Raw genomic sequence first — 18,794 nt, 5'->3', positions numbered from 1 at the left:
ATTATTTACTCACTAAGAAAAAAAAAAAAAACCACCAATTTATCACCTCCAAGAGCCTATCCAAAATGTGAATGTATTTACCAACTTTCTCTCTTCGTGATGCTTCCAGTCATTTTTAGTATTCACAGTCCATTCAAGACTAAGAGTGGTTCTGGATTTAATATCGCATTTCTGACTTACTATTGTAAAATGCAATACATTTGGCTGTGCAATGCCCTTCAACTCTAAGGTTTCACCATGAAAGATGACTGCATTTTAGAAAGAAGTGGCAATCGTGCCAGTAACTTCAGTGGGCAATGTGTTGGCTCATACTTTTAAATTCAATACTATTTTAAGTATGCATGCAGTGAACAGCAAGAATCTTGAAAATAAATTATGTACTGGCACACTCCTGTTACCGACTTAAGATACTCCTCAGCCATAATATCTTTTTACAAAAGAAACTAGTTCAATTTGTAAACAAAAAGTAACTTTTAAAGTATGTTCTCAGTTGATGATCCATCAAGACAATTATCAGCTAAATATACACTATCTGCATATCACATCTATTTACTGTCTTTTGGGAATACCATCAAAGAAGAAATAAGTTACATTAAGAAGCCAGACAACCAAAATTAAGTTCAGAAACCAAACAAGCTTCTGAAGTATGCATGTTGTCACGGGAAGCCAAAATAAAATCCAACAAGCAAGCAAAGCAGCACATAAAATAACAATCAGGCAAACTTGCATTTCTAGGAACTATTACAGTAAACCTGTCTATGAAAACTAGTATTTGGTTAATACAGAAATGGGTCAGTCTTAGGAGAAATTCACCTGTCAAGTTTGTAAATAAATAAGCAAAACCCAAAATTTCATTCTGGAAAGATAATGAAATTTCCTTCAAATATTCTTATAATAAACTTATTACTACAGTGGCACTTCTGGCTCCTCAGAAGTTTATTCTGTGAGTTTCTCTCGACCAGTATTTTGCACCTCAACCGTAAGAAAAATTGCCATTAGAAGATACCAGAATGACAACTTCGTGCCTTCTTTTGTTTGATAACCTTTGACTCATCCCATTAGGTAATTCAGAAATGCATTGGTTGAAAACTACTTGCAGTTTTAACTAAAAATTGATTTTGCAATTGAACAACATTGCCATTTGCCATATGGACTGCATTAGTGCTTTTGAGTATTTTGCTGTAGAGAAAACAAGTTTTGCTGTATTTCAGAAATGACCCTTTAATAACAAATTAGAGTAAGATATCCTCTGATTCAGCAAGTTAATCTATTTGAATTTTATCTTCAGTTTTGTGCCTGGGCTTGTCTTTTTTGCCGCCTTGTGGTGTTTTGTTTTTTTTTTTTTTTATAAAATAAATAAAAAGGCACTTACCCAGTTAGAAATCCTAGATCTAGTCAGACGCACTCTAGAGAGTTCCTTAATAGGGTATGTACAATGGTAAAGCCCAGCTTTAAAAGATTAGGAAATCAGCTACTGCACTAAGTTCTTCAGAAATGACAAAATCCTATCATTCCCTCCAGTCCCCAAAGAAGCTGGAATTTGGCATTTTCTTAAACATTGCAATACTTAGAGCAAATTAACAAAAATGCCATTTCTGTGTTCCACAGAATTCTGCTGCAGCAAATTGTGCATATGGCCAAACTCGCATGATGCACGTGCAGACTGAGAGCTGGATCAGATAACTGGAGAAACAAACCCATAAAATAAAATCATACTAAGCACATGAAAATTGTTCTTAAAACTTAGACTTAGAACTGTGACAGATTCTATGCATTTCTTATGGAGGCAAAAAAGACAATAGTGACAAAAAAAGCCAACAGTTAAAGAAATTTGCACTTCTTACTCTAAAAACTCATTTCTGTATGAAATAAGTTGTAGAATTAGGTATAGTTTAAGTAACTTCAGCTGAAAACTCAAGGAGGGGTGCAAGACAACAAGGCAAAGCAGATAGAGGGAACAAGAAGTTTCAGCCTGAAAAAAATGTTGCAATTTGCATAAGCAACAGAAAACAGGGGATTTCAACAGGGAAATGCCAGTCTGCCGTCAGAGTACTGGTACTATCAACTCGCTCTTTACTGTACTCCCACTCTGCTAGAATGCACCAAAACAGGACAGCTGTTTTACTGGTATATGTTACATGATATGTGTATGGGCATATAGCAGAGAAAAGATCTTCAAGGGACATAAATGTACTCCTATAAAGAGAATTAAGCAGGTTAAGCGATAATCAGACAGGCAGTAAACCAGGCTTGGAATTGTAGCATCTTAATTCATAGAATCCCCAGATAGGACAAATACGTTAAAAAATGCAAAGAAATTAAGTATGATTTTTGATGAGAAGCTCAGAACAGCTTAAGGAAAAACAAAAACACTTTTAACAGGTTTTCATTCTTCATTGGTATTCAATAGTCATCACACATTCACAAAACATGATTTTTAATAGCAGTTAGAACTAAGTAAGACTAAGTTAACTATGTAAAATTAAGTAGGTCGGACTTCAGCTTCACAATCAAGAGACCTGCTATGCTAAAATATTTCTTCTCTACCAAGTGTTACAGCTTCAGTATCAGCATGACATACTTTGCCACCTCTGAGGCTTAGTATCACTCCTAGCCGCTCAACACCTTTTTCCACAAACAACAGATAACTCAGATGATGCACACGTGAAGCAACAAAGCTTAACCTGGAAAATAAACCAGGTCCTAATCTAGTCCAAGCCAGGCAACTGGTCTCACTATGGTCCCACTTGTGAAGCAGAGAACGGTTGGACTCGATGATCTTAAGGGTCTTTTCCAACCTTAATGATTCTATGATTCTAGAGATAATTGCTCCCAGTATTACAGAAATGATATAAAGGTTTCATTAAAAAGGTTTCTGAGATGCTCCTTATATATTGATGAGTCCCCTAAGAAGTTATAAAAAAAGAAAACCATTGACAGAGTAACATGCAAACCTTATTTTACACTGAAATAAGGTCGTAACCATTTTTCTGAATTATGCCCATCGAAACTAGTATGTTAATAGCTGATACTCCTCCCAAGAGGAGTCCTTAACTGTTTGGCAAGCCAACTCCCTGCTACCACTTAGTCAAAGCAAGAAAAGCCATTTGCCCATGTGGAGGACAGATACGTATTTGATTGCCAACATCGTTGCAAAGGGTCTACCTTTCCGTTACTTCACAACGGACAACCACGTGGTACTCTACAAATTCATCCGCAAGCTTCATTACGCTCCCTCTTTTTAAAACATCTACACATTTAGTTACATGCCAGCCTAGTGTGACATTATACTTAAAAGAAGAAAACCTGTATATACTTAAGCCTCCTAAATGGTAAGACATAGTTAAAATAAAATAGCCTTAAATAAAAGCGGCACACTAAAAGAACAGCTTGTGTACTGATAGCCAAACATCTTACTCATTTTGTACGATTTCAAGCCTTTTAATTCACAGGTAAAACTGCATTCCACTGCTTCAAAACCTTTGCTGAATTTCTTGCATTTGCCAAATCAGAAACTTTTACAAGGAAAGCTGGTGGTGAGGAAAGAGAAAACAACACTCCCACAGGTCTTAGGGAGGCTCTATCCCTCCAGGGGACACAAAATTGAAGACCGCCAGCAGCAAGGATACTGGCAGGGCAGCGGGTGGTAGCGTGGGGGCGGAAGCGGGCGAGTCGGAAACATGACGGTCAGCCGGGCCTCACAGGCAAGGGAAGATGGCTGCTGATGGCGCAGCTGAGAAGTGACTCTCCAGCGGCGTTAGGAGGATGGCGTTAATATGCTTGTCAGCGAGCAAGTAAGAAGACCACGTGCACGCTCTATCACTGGGAGAGTTTTTTTTCCCTTTCTCTCAATCTTGATGTGGTCCCTTATATCACATCTAAGCCAAGCTGGTATCGTTTCATCTGCTAAAGTATCCTCCAGCTTTCTCTGTAGATTCATTACCTTACATACTCTTCAAGCAATATTTCTTAACGGTTCCTACACACCTGATTCAGCCAAAAATGCCCATAGATAAGCTTTCTAGATCTGTACTTCCGTAATATATTAAGCCTTATTAAATGATGCATGTTGCAGTAACTAGTAGGTAGTCTGTATCTGTTCACTGGACACTATCTTTCATTGTTCGTTTACCATTTAAAAACTTCTGCACTATATATTACACAGGGAGATAAAGTTTATCAACCAAGAGGAAAAAAACAAACTTCGAAGTAACTCAAACTTGGTTCACGATCTCATGATTTAGATGTTTTCACCACGTCAAATCTCTTCTATTGTGGGAGAAGAATAAAAGACTAAAAATTAAAGAATAGGACTCCTTTGACTTTTTATTTGCTTTCAGCTGAGACTCTAGGCCAGGAGGCCAGACTTCTGCATCTGTGCTTCAGCTAGAAGAAGGGTAACCATCGCTTCAGCCAGGACGTTTCCACGTTGATTTTGAACAGGCTCCTCTTTCCAGGAATACTGCAGTTATCTTTTTTTTTTTTTGGCGCATAACAACTGATTCCACTAACTTTTTAAGACAGCAGCACTGCCTACCTATTCCTTCCTGGATACAGCCAAAACTTTCATGTTTGGTTAATCTAAAACATTGTATTTTAAATAATCCCTGGTTTCCCCAGCATTTCCTGCAGTTAAGTGCTATATAGTCAGGTGGAGATCATGATTAATAGAGTAGCAACAGGAATTATTCTTTTTTCTTTCATTAGTCGGATGGAGTTGGTTGACATTAAGTAAATCAGTACTAGACACATTTGTACTCTAGCTTTTGCCAGGGAGAGAAAAAAAGGGGAAAAAAAAAAGTTACGTTGCTGGGGTTTTTTTGTTTGTTTAGGGATCACAAGATAGCAGACAACTCAAAAAGGGCACAACTAAGTTTTAAAGATTTATCTAAAAGTATGTTCACACATAAAGTATTTAATGTAAGCTGCTGACATTTGTTTGACACATCCTCAAGAAAGAGGTAATAACACTATTTTTACTTTATGTTGAATTTTAAGAAATACAGGGTTCCTTTTGGTTTGGGTTTCTTTTTTTTTTTTTCCCAGAGGTATTCTAAAAATAGAAATAGCTGAGAATATTCTGGCCAAAAAATTCATTCTGCACACACAGCACATCAAATGTCTTACCTTAAAATACAACTGGAAAATTCAAAACATTAAGTATGTTTAATATACTGAATCCTTGAAGAGAAAGAAATATTTACAAGCTGCCACAACTTCCTGGCAGCATACTTGCTTCTCGGTGACTCTCCTTCTCCAGACTAACGGTACGTTCTGCAAAAGCAGAAACATTTCCCAAGAGCACAGACAGTTAAATTAAAGTTAAATTCATGTATGGCTTTTTAGCATGTCCTCCTAAAAACATACTTAAGAGTCTGTGACTCTTCAGGGCAAATGCAAAAATGCAAAGTTAAAATTAAAGACTTTTATCCTTTGGTTATTTATTTATTATTTTTTTAAATGAAAGCCTTAAGACACTTTAGGAAGCATGTTTCTCAAAATATTCAAGGGCCTGTTTCTTGTAACCTTCTGACTACACCACCAGGCTATGTTGTGATTACAGCTGTACTGGGTTCAGCCATAAAATAAAGTGTAACAAAACAACTTTGATGTTTTTACATCATATCTAAAGTACAAGGACACAGCAAGTCTTAAAAAAAAAAAAAAAAATTACCGATTTTATTTTAAAGGTAATGAAAAAAATACCAGAATTATTTAAGACTTTAAAATGCTGGACTGCAATCCTTCATTGATTTTTTATTATTTAAGTGTTAATTGATGTTAGTAAAGAATTTTCAGAGTTAGATACTATTCCAGACTGGAAAAGATAAATTACAGACTCTGAGATCCTACCATGCTATCACAAATACAATCACAAAGTAAAATTAAGAAAGCAGTAAATGTACCTATCATGCCTTTCCACTGTAGTAATCTTCTATACGTTTAATTTAAACCTCTTCAATCATTCTGTTCTCCATTAAGGTTGTCAAAAAATGAATTAATCTAGCTATGCACTCTCTCATTTAAGCAGGCGGACTTCAGTCAGACTCCCATATTGTAAAACTTTGGCTCAATATGTACTGTAAACTTTGTTCAAATATCGGAAACTGAAATACCATGTCATTTTTCATTTTAAAGCAATTCCCCTTTGAAGTGGCAGACTTTACGCCACAACATTTTAAAATAGAGGTACCTCAAATTGGCAGTCTAAGCTCAGACTGCAAATGTTGCTTAGACCTGGCCCAAGTCCCAGACATGGGATGGTCCCCTCCATCTCATACCTTCCTCACAGTTTCTCAGAAAACAGTTACATGTATTTAGAGCCTCAAGACAGGACGGCAACGTTTAGCACCTCAACAGCCTGGTAAAACAAGCAACAGGGCATTACTTCTTGTTATTCTGTTCTCATTAAAAAGTAAGAGAGTATTTTTACTGAAAACAGGACTACTCAATCTTCAGCTAATGTATATAGTCTTGCTCACAATGAAAATTTTGTGGTTGGTCAAGTGCTTGCAAATGCAAGACCTCAACTTTCAGTTTTTCTTTTCCTACAGCTGGTTTCACAAGATTCAAAAGTTATCCTGACCAGCAGCACTACTACGGTTTCATCTAGAGTTGCAACAGGAAAACACTCAAATCAATTTTAGTCTCAACCCTTTTTACCAGTATTGCAGATGGGGGAAATACAGGGATTTGAATCATTACACCACAATCTGATGCCAAATTCTTTCAAGTCGTCTCAGGGTCAGCCAAGTCCTGGAAGAAGTTCTTGCTTCTTCAGTGACACAATCCGTTCCCTGCCCTCCCCCACCCTGCACAATCCTGAAGCAGGACTCTTAAAAGTTTTGCTTTAAAAAAAGACACATCGTTCCAGCATTAAATCTTGTTCAGGAAAGATAGAGAAAGACTAATTTCTTTACCACGTTTTCAAAATGTAAAATAAATTTCAGAGAAATACATTTATCTATATATTAAATATTAAAAAATTTGCACTCAAAATCCAAATGAATACTTTAAAGGCATGGATATGTCTTTCTCTGAGCATCAGGCTGGTGAGACTATGAAGGGTGATACAGTTCATTGTGAACCTATATACTGGATAACTAGAGGCAGTTACGTGTTACATAAATTTGTAACTATTCTTAAATTAAACAAAACATCGCCCACGTAGTACAGCTCTCTTTCAATGACAGGAAGTGTATAATAATTAGCTCTCAAAAACTACAAATGGCAAAAACATTTACAGATACTGAAGTATTCTTTGTGTTTGATCTCCTTTGTTACTGTCATCATTTGGTTTCTGAATCTCTGTGGTGCCATAAGCTTTTTTCCTGCGCTGTTAAATAAATGTGGTTTTTTACCACTCTTGTTAACCCTGCCCCCCTTTTTAAAAGAGAAGTTATCAAAATGCTTATTGCTACAAAGAAAAAAGTTCCTGGAGGCAGCGTACGTAAACAGCCCACAGAGCAGCACTGTGCACAATTCACAACCTCCAAAACCTAGCCACGCACAAAAAAAGCACAAAAAAAGCATGTTTTTCTAGTTCAAAAAACTCGTTTAAAAACAGCAGTTTTTTTAATGTATACAGGTAAGAATAAAATAGGCAAAATCATATATTCCTTATAGTGACTGGATATATATGATACATTAAAAGCTTTCTGCTTATTAACTGAAAAAAATTGAGATTGCTGGATCACCCACATCTAAGTGAAACACAGAAAAAAAAATCAGGCACAAACAAATGATTTTTCAGGAATCTGAACTTAAACAGTTATCAAGTAAATTCTGTTGCAGACGAACCATTTGCTTCCAAAACCGAAGATTCCTGGAAGGAAGGATCCATTAGCCCTCACTGTTTCTGAAGTACTGACCAGAATTTTCTTAAGCAGCTGCAAAGAAAGGTCTACATGACTCAATAAACTAAATATCTGCTCAAAGCTTTGAAAGCAGAATAAGGGAAAACAGATACACTACTGATGGTTGGTAAAAAGCAACCTCAAAGTGTTCTTTGAGAACAGGAGCGTTGTTTAGGATACTCTAAAATCGGTTTATAAGTGACAGCAAGTCAATTATGGGGAGGGAAGAATACAAAAACATAACCATGATCCGCTACAGGCTGCAGTTACAGAAATTTGATGGTAAGCAAGGTTTTTGGATTTTGAAGTGACAGAGAAGCCTTCTACACATTCACTGGACTGTTCTTACAGTAAGGGGCTGCATAAGAGGATTTCATTTTTTTAAATTAAAGATTCACTACAGTATGTATCATCACAGAGCAGGATTTTCACAAGGCATAAGATTTCACAGCAGCAAAGTCTACCATCACAGTCCTGCTTTTGGCTGGCCATTTTTCAGCCAGTCGGCTCCTTGGTGCAGCTTTGCTACCTGGTTACAGCCATAGTTACACCACACACTAGAGGTAAGACACTGTAATAGCCACAGCCCCAGTTTACAGTATCTTAACAGTCAAGAAACTGTATTTGAAGATCAAGGTACTAGGAAATGAAGAAAGGCGAGCACCCTGTTGTCGAAATTCACTCTGCCAAAAGGAAGAATCCTTGTATGGTGGACAACACTATCAAGCAAGTATAACATGCAACCGATCACATGCAGTGGTGAATTGAAGTAGGGTGGCCCATACAGCTGCCGTCCTAAGTTTTTCCATCATGCCCCTTCCCCAGGGGCTGCTGACAAGTTGCAGAATACAAGCATCAGCTGAGCTACCACCAGTTTACTCCTGGTAGGTTATACTGAAAATCGCACAGGATTTGCTACATACCCTGTCCAACCATCCCTACAGCGAGTACAACCACCGCTGGGACAGCAGGGTGGTAACCCCATCAACCACCCCACCTTTCACTCCACAGGGTGCGAACTGCCAGGCAGCACCTGCCTGTGCTGTTTTCCTTTATCTGCTCCATTGCCTTCTCATGGGGAAAGAATGACAACAGGAACCCAATAAAGCCATGGATCCTAAAAGATCTTAACTACTGTTACCTTCATGCTTCTCAATAAAGCGTTAACACACGGTCTAAAATCTCAATTGGAAAAAGAAAATGTTGACCAATGACAGTTAATTTGTGTTTCCGATAATAAGTGTGCTATGAGAAAATAATGCTAAAAGAAAAGAATCTGTCAGTAAGCCATGAAGAACATAGAAGAAAAATATGCATGATTTGAAGATTTTTTTCTTTTTTTTTTTTTTTTTTTTTTTTTGGTTAATAAAGATGAATTTGCTAAACTTGAGATTAAATGCTTATATAGCTGGTTTGGGGACGCGTAGCCCTGGTTACGCAGATAACACTGAGGAACTGTAAATTTCCTTTTAAAAGAAGATAAACTTTAAAGAGAACTTAAAAGTTTCTACTTTTCAGGTTATTTTGGAATGAAGTAATTCTACAAAGATTTTTCGTATATTATGGCTCCGTGAACTTTGAAAGTATTCTGCATCCTCTCCATATTCATTTTTCTGGGATTCTCGTGAAGTCTATAGTCCGATTAATTCACAAAAGATTGAAATGAAACCGTTTAGGCTTTTTACTTTCTGGGCAGAAAGTGCACCCTTGGCCAGTTCTATTTTCCTCCTGTTATTATTTCCAAGTTTAACAGCTTTCTTTCTTATCACAATTCTGATAAATTTTAGAGGAAAAATTATTTCAAATCTCAACTATTTATAGTGATCCAACAAATTTCTAAGGAAGAAAAGATGGGTCTTAGCCTAATAAGGAGAAAGACAGGAGTCCCTCTGAGAACTTACTGACTTCCAACATTTCTTATCTGATCTTTTGCTCTGTATTGATGCTTCCTAATTTCTTATCATCAAGAGCAAAGCATGTATGCTGTTCTCTACAAGGATCCTCCAGTTTCCTTCTGTAAAGACTGCTGACTTTTATAATTGGTCTTATACTTTATGTTAAAGTAGAATTTTACTGTTTGTTCCCTCCCCCCCATATATGTTCATAAGGACCAACATATCCTCTAAATCAGAGTCTCTGAAATATAACTATTTCATTCTTGTTCAAAGCAACAAATCTGTTCTCAAGGATTTAATACAAACAAAAATCCATATCTGAAAACATTCTCACGAAAGCATCCCTCTGTTCTAAGTTCTGTTCTAAAATATCTGCTTTTAAGGGAAGTAAAATATACGTTAGGTATAGTCTTCTGAGAAGTTTCTGTAAAATTTCTTGGTATCAAAGGTGCTAGAGACTAGAACCCAGAGAAAACAGAGAGAGAAGAGTGCACAACCAAAGCAGGTTTCTTTCACAAGACAAATCCATTTTAATACTTCAAAAAGAACAGAGCTGAAGACTACTCTCAATAAATGAATGACTTTTCCTCTGTGAATCCAGTATTTCAAAACAGGTCTGTCTGGTACTGCTTCATGAAGTATCAGATCTAGTCCAAATTTAAATAAGCAGGGCTGCACTGCCACTCCTGAATCACATGCCTAGGAGCACCCAAGCTATACCAGTCCTTACTCCCCATACCCTGGTGTCTGCATCTGTCTCCAGGATTTCTGGCTTTAAGAAGTGATCCTATTGCCTGGTTGAGAACAAATAAATGCATAAACAAGAACAGTCACCTGCCTTCCTTACCACAGCAATTAAGTCAGGACAGCTTTTGTCTTCCTGATACCAAGGATATCTGGAAATGCAGCTTCTCACGCTCCAGGTTACCAGTCTGCGTATTCCACTGCTGGATGTTACACGTTAGCTCTCAAAGCTGATCCTTCACCTGTGTAGGGAACTGTAATTCCACACTACAGGCTGCTCGGATCTCAGCTGCTTTCAAGCACTACATGGGAGACTGAAGAGAAACCCATTTTGCCACAAAAATCATTCTCAGAAACTATTAGTGAAAAGGCACGCTCTCTAATGGTAAACCACTTACTCAGCTTTGCTCTAGGAAAGCCAAAACAGTCTGGAGACTGCCTTGGAAGCAAAAGCAACACACTGATGAATTATTCCGAGGAACAAGAAACCAACCTGTGCCAATCATAACTTTTTCCCAATCAATTTGGGATTCTGGGACAAGAGCTAGGAGCACATAGGAGAAAAGTCCACGTTCACATTTAAATCCTCAAACTGAAGCCTAACTGAGCATAACAAACAATGCATGACAAACGAAAGGAAAAAAAAATCTTCAGAATTACTTCTGGGACTTTCCACAGTGTATCATTAAATTCAAACACATATTGCCAAAATGTAAAACAGAGTAATCACAAAAGCAAGTTATTCTTGAGGTTTACTGACTCTTCTGCTCCTCTTAATGAATCTTAAGCATGTCATGACATGTTCCTGGGAACGAGTCCATGCTACTTTAACATGTCATTTGGCAAAACCCCAAAGTTAACTTGTATGTTTTTAACTTCATGTCTTCTTAACATGTTCACATTTTTTTTTTCCAATAATTTGTAGGCTTTAATTAACCCACAGTCTGCAGTCCACTGAAATTCCTTCCTAACTCACAGGAATTTAACAAATTTTTCTTTTTAAATGGCATAATACCCCGTTTAGAAACGTCACCTCCATCCTACTCTACTTTTAGGTCATAAATATAAAAACTGGCTACATAACATAGCACCACAGTTTGAGACTTGCAATAAAAACAAAGCCACTGAATTTTTACTTTAGTGATGTAAAGAGAACACTAAACAGTCCTGAAATTCAATCTTCTATCTTCAAAGAGAATTTTATTGAATTAAATGCAATACTACCCTGAAATATCCTATATAATTATTAGCAACATATATTTCTGTATGAACAAAACCAGGTTGTTTTCAGGGATTTTTTTTAGCCTTTTCCATTTGAGCTGAAGGAACACTAGGGATTCCAAAGAACATTTATTTGCAAAGCAGACTATATTAATATGAAAATGTTAATCAAGAATTTGTTGTATTTCCTTTTTTAAGGGGATAAATAAAATGTGATTGTTATTCCCATGCCAAAATGCAGAATGCACCCACCCATTGTACGGTACTACTGCTGCAAGTTACAATCATGGAACCTTGACTGTTTTGTTATAATTACAGAATACTGTAAAAGAAAAGAATAAACTGATGTGTACAATTATTGCACTACATTTCAGTGCACCGAAAGTAGTAAAACACTGACAGTCAACAACATAAAGATGCCCACGCCCAATCCCTTTATAAATTACATTAGATAAGTTACATTCAAATTTGGGAAAACTATCAGAAAGAACACTTCGTTTACAAATCTTAAAGAAAAATATTTGCAAAATTTTTAAAAGCACATATAAAATGAATATACTTGTTTCAATTTCTCTCTACCACACAAATGCACATTGCATCATTCCAAAGCACTTTTAAATAAAATCTTATAAAAGCAGGGAACACATTAATATACTTCAAAGCCACCTCCTTCAACACCTTATCATTGAATCTATTGCCTGAATATTTTAAAGAGCAAAATCTTACTTTTTGATAGCTATCCCACTCCCTCAGAATAAGGTTCTCCGCAAAGAACCTTAAGTGCACTGAAAATAGCTACCTACCTACACACTGTACTTTTGCCCATTAATTTTTTGTCTCTGCTGAGGTAAGCAAATTTTGACCGATGACCACTTCCTGTAAATGAAGTAGATTAATAAAAACATTATTAGTATAAATATATTACCTTCCAAACTTCTTACAATTCTTACTGTTGCATAAATGGGGAAAAAAAATCCATTTCAAAACATTTCGTGCACTGAAAATAATATAAAAATAAACTTAAAATAAAAAGCTTCCGAGTAGTATTAAAGGAAAAAGCAAATGCAATAAAAAGCAATAATCATACACAAACTAAAGCAGGAGTCATTGACTGTCGAAATTTCATTTTAAAAACCAAAATTAGTACTATCTTGGAGACTTAGGAAAAAGATGAATCAGTAGTAAGCTTTTTTCCCCCAGAAAAAGAAAGGAGTTCACAACCTGAACTAAAAGGCTACAGAGATCTAACGTATCTACAGATCCTTTGTCCAAACAGAAAGGCACAGGTGCCTTGATCCTGTAAAGACAAGTTATTCTAAAAATAATACAGAATTAGTCTCATAAGAAAACCACATAAGAAATCACAAATGCTCCCAAAATTATTTTTAGCTGGGTGTATTTTATTCTCTGTTAAACCCAATAAAACTTGAATACAGGCCGATTCTTTCTATTGTACACCTTAAAGGGAACTTTGTCTCCTTACAAGAAATACAGAAATGCTTTCGAACCACGCTTTGGACAACAGGGGAACAAGCACAAATTCATGCCCCAACAGTTTTCAGAGGTGACTGGAAAAACACAACCAGAAGCTGGAAGTAGAGAATCCGTGTTTCCAAATCCAAAGGAGAAGGAAGGAAACAAAAACCATTCCTGACAGAAATTTTGGTTCGCTGAAGAACTAATGGGAAGAAAACAAAACCAAAAAAACCACAACACCAAAAAACAACTGGGAAAGCAGAAGCTCTGACCTTCAGGGTCTCCACAATCAGTATATTCTGGCTGTAACTGGCACAGGAAACAAAGAGCTACATCGGTGAAAAACCACATCACCCGAGCCTTGAACACAGAGCGGTACTCTAGGACCCTAAGCTAGTGAAGGAACCAGCTGTTGCATGCAATGATAAAGTTGTAATTTTTTTTTCCAAAAAAAACCCAAAAGGCACATTCACACTGTTAAGAGTGATACCCAGAAGAGGCTCAGCACAACCAGTTGTAGGTACTGCAGCTACAGGATAAAACTCCACTAAGTGTTTTGCACTGTCTCTTCTCACAAATCTTTCCTGAGGTTCCTCATCTCAGAAGAGCAGCAAAATTTCAAAGTAGATTTGCCAAATAATTTGTGTACACTCACTCTGCAAAACTTTTTCTTCTGCTTTAAGCAATTCAAGAAAAACACTTCACTGAAAATATCACCGAAGCACTGATACACTAGGGGACCTATTCAAAGTGGTTCCCACTGAACACAGACTTAAGTGTCTGAAGAAAGCAGCCAAGTTCCCCATGCCCACAGCAGTTACCCCTGTGGTCCCCGAGTGATTCAAGTGTGGCCCCAGTGCTGCACCACACAACCAAAACCATATAGTTTTTCAATGGTGGGGTGATGGGAGGAAGCAAAGCAGGAGAGGCTGCCATCTCCGACATGGCTGTACCGCCCTGGTGCACACCCATCCTCACCACGTCCCGCCAAGAAACCACAGGACACCAGGCAAGCTGCTGTCCTCCTCCTCCTTCCACTTCTGAAGGTTGCAAAGTCAATATACACCACCAATAAAGTCAGCAGTAAATTTCAGATTTGCCTGGTTGTGTGAAGAGACCAGGCCTCACAAGTCAAGTGCCTATGCCAGATGATCCAGAGACACCCTCCCTTCCCCAGCCCTAGGAAAGAGCAGTGGCAGTGCCCGATATGAGTAGGACTTCGCACCGTTGGTATGAGGTTGTGCCTGACAGCTGGTTCTTCACCTGACAAAATGGAAATGGTACCAAATACTGTGGTAAACACACAGGTTTATTTTTTGAGGAAGTGATTTTTACAAGAACTGCATTTGCTATAAAAATACAAATGATATCACTTAAGTCTTACAGTCAGACTAATCCTTTCTGCCTGACAAGGGACTGGATCCTTAGAGAGCTCCAACACTGTAAGACACAAAACTTTAGAGTTTCCAAGACTCCCTTCCAGGTAGGTTCTAAACTCAGAAAGCATCACCCCACACTCAGTAATGCTGCTTTCTTTACTTGCCTTAAAATGTTATGATTTCAGTTCTACCATCCGTACTCTTGACAATATTAAGTATTTCTTCTAACACTGTAATCATTCAGACTGTATTAAGTTTCTTTTATTTCATTAAATTCAGATTTGCTACACGTGCAATGGCTCTTTCATCCAGTCCTATAAACCTACTGGTGGAAGCATGCACCGTACTTGACATGCAAATATAATAAAATCACAAGAGAAATTAGAGAGAAAGAGTTATATTATTTTCCTGAATAGATATTACAAAGTTAGTCACAGCATAAGCAACTGGTTTTAGGGTATAATCACTAAGTAAGTATCATAATTGCAGCACAAAACTAGACTTTCCCTTTTCCTTGCAAGAAGGGAAAGGACTTGGGTTACAAAGCCTCTCTAGGCAGTGCCACAAAAGCGGCCGGGTTTCAGCTCCTCCCTCTCATCTCTTCACAGCGTCAGCTACACCAAAGCAGCTTTGTGTTCAGTTCCAGCAGGAGACAGACGTCATGACATTACAACGCAATCTTTACCAGGCCAATTCAAACAGCACTGATGAAATTCCACAACACTCCAGCCTTGTCATCCCTGGGACAGGGATTAAGAAAGCAAGAGTAGGACCTTAGTCCAGTACCAAAATATGACTTGAGAGAGCTGTAAGTCAAAACAAATTGAAAACAAATAGATTTTGAACAAGAAAATGCCAATCTTCATCATTTTGTTATGTATGTATATAATGTTATATTGAGAAGACAACACGCTAATACAAATATTAGCCTATTTCATATACACACACAAATTCTATACTGATTAAAAATCACTGTAATTCCACCTCATTACAGGGCTTTTGTTCTCTGTGTTTAATGAGAAATGAGAATTCTTCGGCCCAAAGACTGTGCATCAAGCTGTATTCTTCTTTTCCAAATTAGATGCTAATTTGTTGATTAAGAATTCTGCAGGATATGGGGAATTCTCCCTAGCAAAGAGATACCTCATATTCAAGAAAGGCTAGCAGCTGCTACCATCTCCTGGATGGTAGTCCCTGGCTCCTGCTGAGCTTTCACTTCTGCAGAAGGCAGGAGCCGTTGTCTACTTGTATGGTGGGGAACAGACTGCTCCAGCCTGGGTCCCCCATGGGCTCACAAGTCCTGACAGCAAACCTCCTCCAGTGTGGGCTCCCCTCTTGATGGGTCCACAGGTCCTGCCAGGAGCCTGCTCCAGCACAAGCTATGCACGGTGTCACAGCCTCCTTCAGGCACATCCGCCTGCTCCAGCATGGCGTCCTCCACAGGCTGCAGCCAGGTATCTACTCCACTGTGGACCTCCATGGGCTGCAGGGACACAGCCTGCCTCACCATGGTCTTCGCCACAGGCTACAGGGGAATCTCTGCTCTGGTACCTGGAGCACCTCCTCCCGATCCTTCTTTACTGACCTTGGTGTCTGCAGACTTGTTTCTCTCACATTTTCTCACTCCTCTCTCCGGCTGTAGTTGCGCAGTTTCCCCGCCCCCCCCCCGCTCTTAAATATGTTACCCCAGAGGCGCTACCACCGCTGCTGATGGGCTCGGTCTTGGCCAGCGGTGAGTCTGTCTTGGAGCCAGCTGGCATTCACTCTATCGGACGTGGGGGAAGCTTCTAGCAGCTTCTCACAGAAGCCACCCCTGTGCCCCTCCCCCCCACTTCCAAAACCTTGCCACACAAACCAAATACAACTTGGTAACACCATTACTGGCTCTCAGACCCATTACAGACCTACCTTACACAACCTCCCAGAGGAACCTATGACAGTGTCTGACCATACTTACCAAAATTCCCTCCAACCTTCAAAAAACCCCTTTGTACAAACATCATTAAGATCTTATCCCTTCCCAGAGGGCAAAGAACAGCTTTTCCTCTCCCTCTCCTTTTGCACTCATGAGGCACAGCATTGTACTCGTTCCCAGAGAAGAGCAGCTCCAGTTCTTCCACCCTGCTCTTCTGGGCCACCTTTGCAAGACGCATGTTCCTTTTTAGTCCTTTTAATGGTGAATGTACTTCTGTAAGTACAGTACTCCATGTGAGGTCCTAACATCTTCAACCACAGCAACAGTATTTCACTACGATTTGTATACAGGCACTCCTACGCATACATCCTGGAATGGCATCTGCTTCCCTCTCTCCCTCAACAACGTACTGACTGTCTGAATGGCTTATTACACACTACAAGCACTACGTAATTCCCTGCTCATTAATCAGTACTCCTCATTATATATTTGTACTGTTTGTCACCTCTGTATTTGCCTTCTTATGCAAAATAGGTATATTTACTTCCTCTTCGTTCATCCAATAATTCAGGAAAATATCAACAAGTACTAGACTCAAGAAAATGCATACGAAACCTGAAGTTTCCCTACAGTTTCACAATGAAGTACTTATGCTACAATTTTCCAGACAACTTGTAGTAGCTTCAATCTAGGACATACCTCCTTAGCTTAGTTATGTTGACCATACCAGCACGTGCCAAAAGCTCTTCTTAAAATAACACAGTGTCTACTGCTTCTCCTCTACTCAGTTCTGCTCCACCACAGGAGGATACTGGTTTGCTTTAGCACCATTTGGTTTTGTACTAAATCTCTTTCGGATTAAGCTTCAAGAGCAATACCCGAGTCAAATTCAATGTATAGCATAGGTTTAGATTTTCCAAAACCTCAACTAAGTGACTGACCCTCCATTCTAACAAACTGAGAAAAAACGTTAACAAAAAAAAAAACCCAACCAAAAAAACCACAAAGACAACACTCTTGAAGAACTATCTTATTTTAAAAGAGAGTTAGGCACAGAGGAGTAAAGTTCACAGAAAAATAAGTAACAATATTTTTTTTTTAAATGAGAAAATAAGTATTAACAATAAATTTGACAGAACCACAGAAAATTCAAACATTTTCTCAAACATCAGCTTCCCCTTTGATTTTCAGAAATACTATGCAGTATTCATATTGACCCAGTCCCATTTTGAATTCCAGACTACACAGCTTGGACAACTGTCTCCATACAAACCCATCCTAGCAAAAAAAAAAAACAACAAAAAAAAAAAAAACATGTTAAGGGCCAGGAAAATTGGAAAATACTTCTTCAAGCATTCTGAACTTTAACATGGATTAATGGAAAGCTAAAACAAAGATGCCTCTGATGTTAAGACCTTAGGTTACATAGAATGAGGACAACAGGAAGTATTTCACTATTGAAAAGATTTCATTATTTAATTTACAAATCCCAGTAAATATATCAAAACAGTGTTTATACTAAAACACATTAAAATACACATGTCATTTTGCATAACATTTCCTCTCCACCAAGTTCAGATAAGATAGTCTGCTTCTACTTGTGATACATTAGTTTAATATTTGCATTTTGAATACTGGAGAAGGTTGCCTGCATTTTTTCCCCATAGAAAAATTACTTTGAAAGATATTTTTCTCTGTAGTCTCATACTTATTAGTCTTGCCTGATGAACAGTTCCATTATTTTCAAATTTGATTTGCTGTGGTTATAGTTGAAAATTAAATTTATTTCAGCATCTTTCTTCAAATTCAGAAATTCCTATACTGCTTTGACTTTACATACTTGCAAAACCTTCAGCTGATCAGTGATCCTAATCCCAATCACTTCAGGTCATTTTCAGGAACAAACTGTTGAGAGAATTTTTTTTTTTTTTTTTTTAAACAGAGAAATAGCTCCCTCCTCCTGTCTGTCCTAATGCATAAATAAAATAGGTTTCTCTAGGTAATAAGGCCCTTTTGCATGCCCCACCAAACCAAGCAAGTCTGCAGCACAAGGTCTGTGTCAATATTGGAAGAGATCAGAAACAGACAGCTGCATGAAGAATCCTGCTTTCAAAAGCGACACTTAGGCTTGCTTTATAGTCAGTCAGAGAAGCATCAGGGGAAGAATCGTTCCCTAGAGTGACCTCTATCCACTCACTATAAAGGGAGACTGAAGAGGTAGGTGAACTAGATTTCAAACTTGTTAGTAATTAAATATAAGCAAGGCAGACCTACTCACTGCATTTAGCTGTGCATACTTTACATTTCC

At 38.1% G+C, this 18,794-nt stretch overlaps 1 protein-coding gene across 6 annotated transcripts in view; it reads right to left on the bottom strand.

Annotated features, from left to right (window-relative positions):
• CNOT2 (CCR4-NOT transcription complex subunit 2) overlaps window positions 1–18,794 on the bottom strand; it is a 95,323-nt gene that overhangs the window by 47,778 nt on the left and 28,751 nt on the right. Inside the window, exon 2 of one of the 6 annotated variants that reach the window (XM_087766054.1) lies at window positions 12,520–12,592. The exons of the other annotated variants lie outside the window; for them this stretch is intronic. The gene's annotated coding sequence lies outside the window, so the exon portion shown is untranslated. The remainder of the gene's footprint in view (window positions 1–12,519; window positions 12,593–18,794) is intronic. 6 annotated transcript variants of the gene reach the window in all.

Source organism: Nipponia nippon, unplaced genomic scaffold (genome assembly GCF_047370975.1).
Source record: "Nipponia nippon isolate SJK-2023a ecotype South Korea unplaced genomic scaffold, ASM4737097v1 scaffold_3, whole genome shotgun sequence".
Lineage (NCBI taxonomy): Eukaryota > Metazoa > Chordata > Aves > Pelecaniformes > Threskiornithidae > Nipponia > Nipponia nippon.
This window is presented reverse-complemented; position numbering and strand designations above follow the sequence as displayed.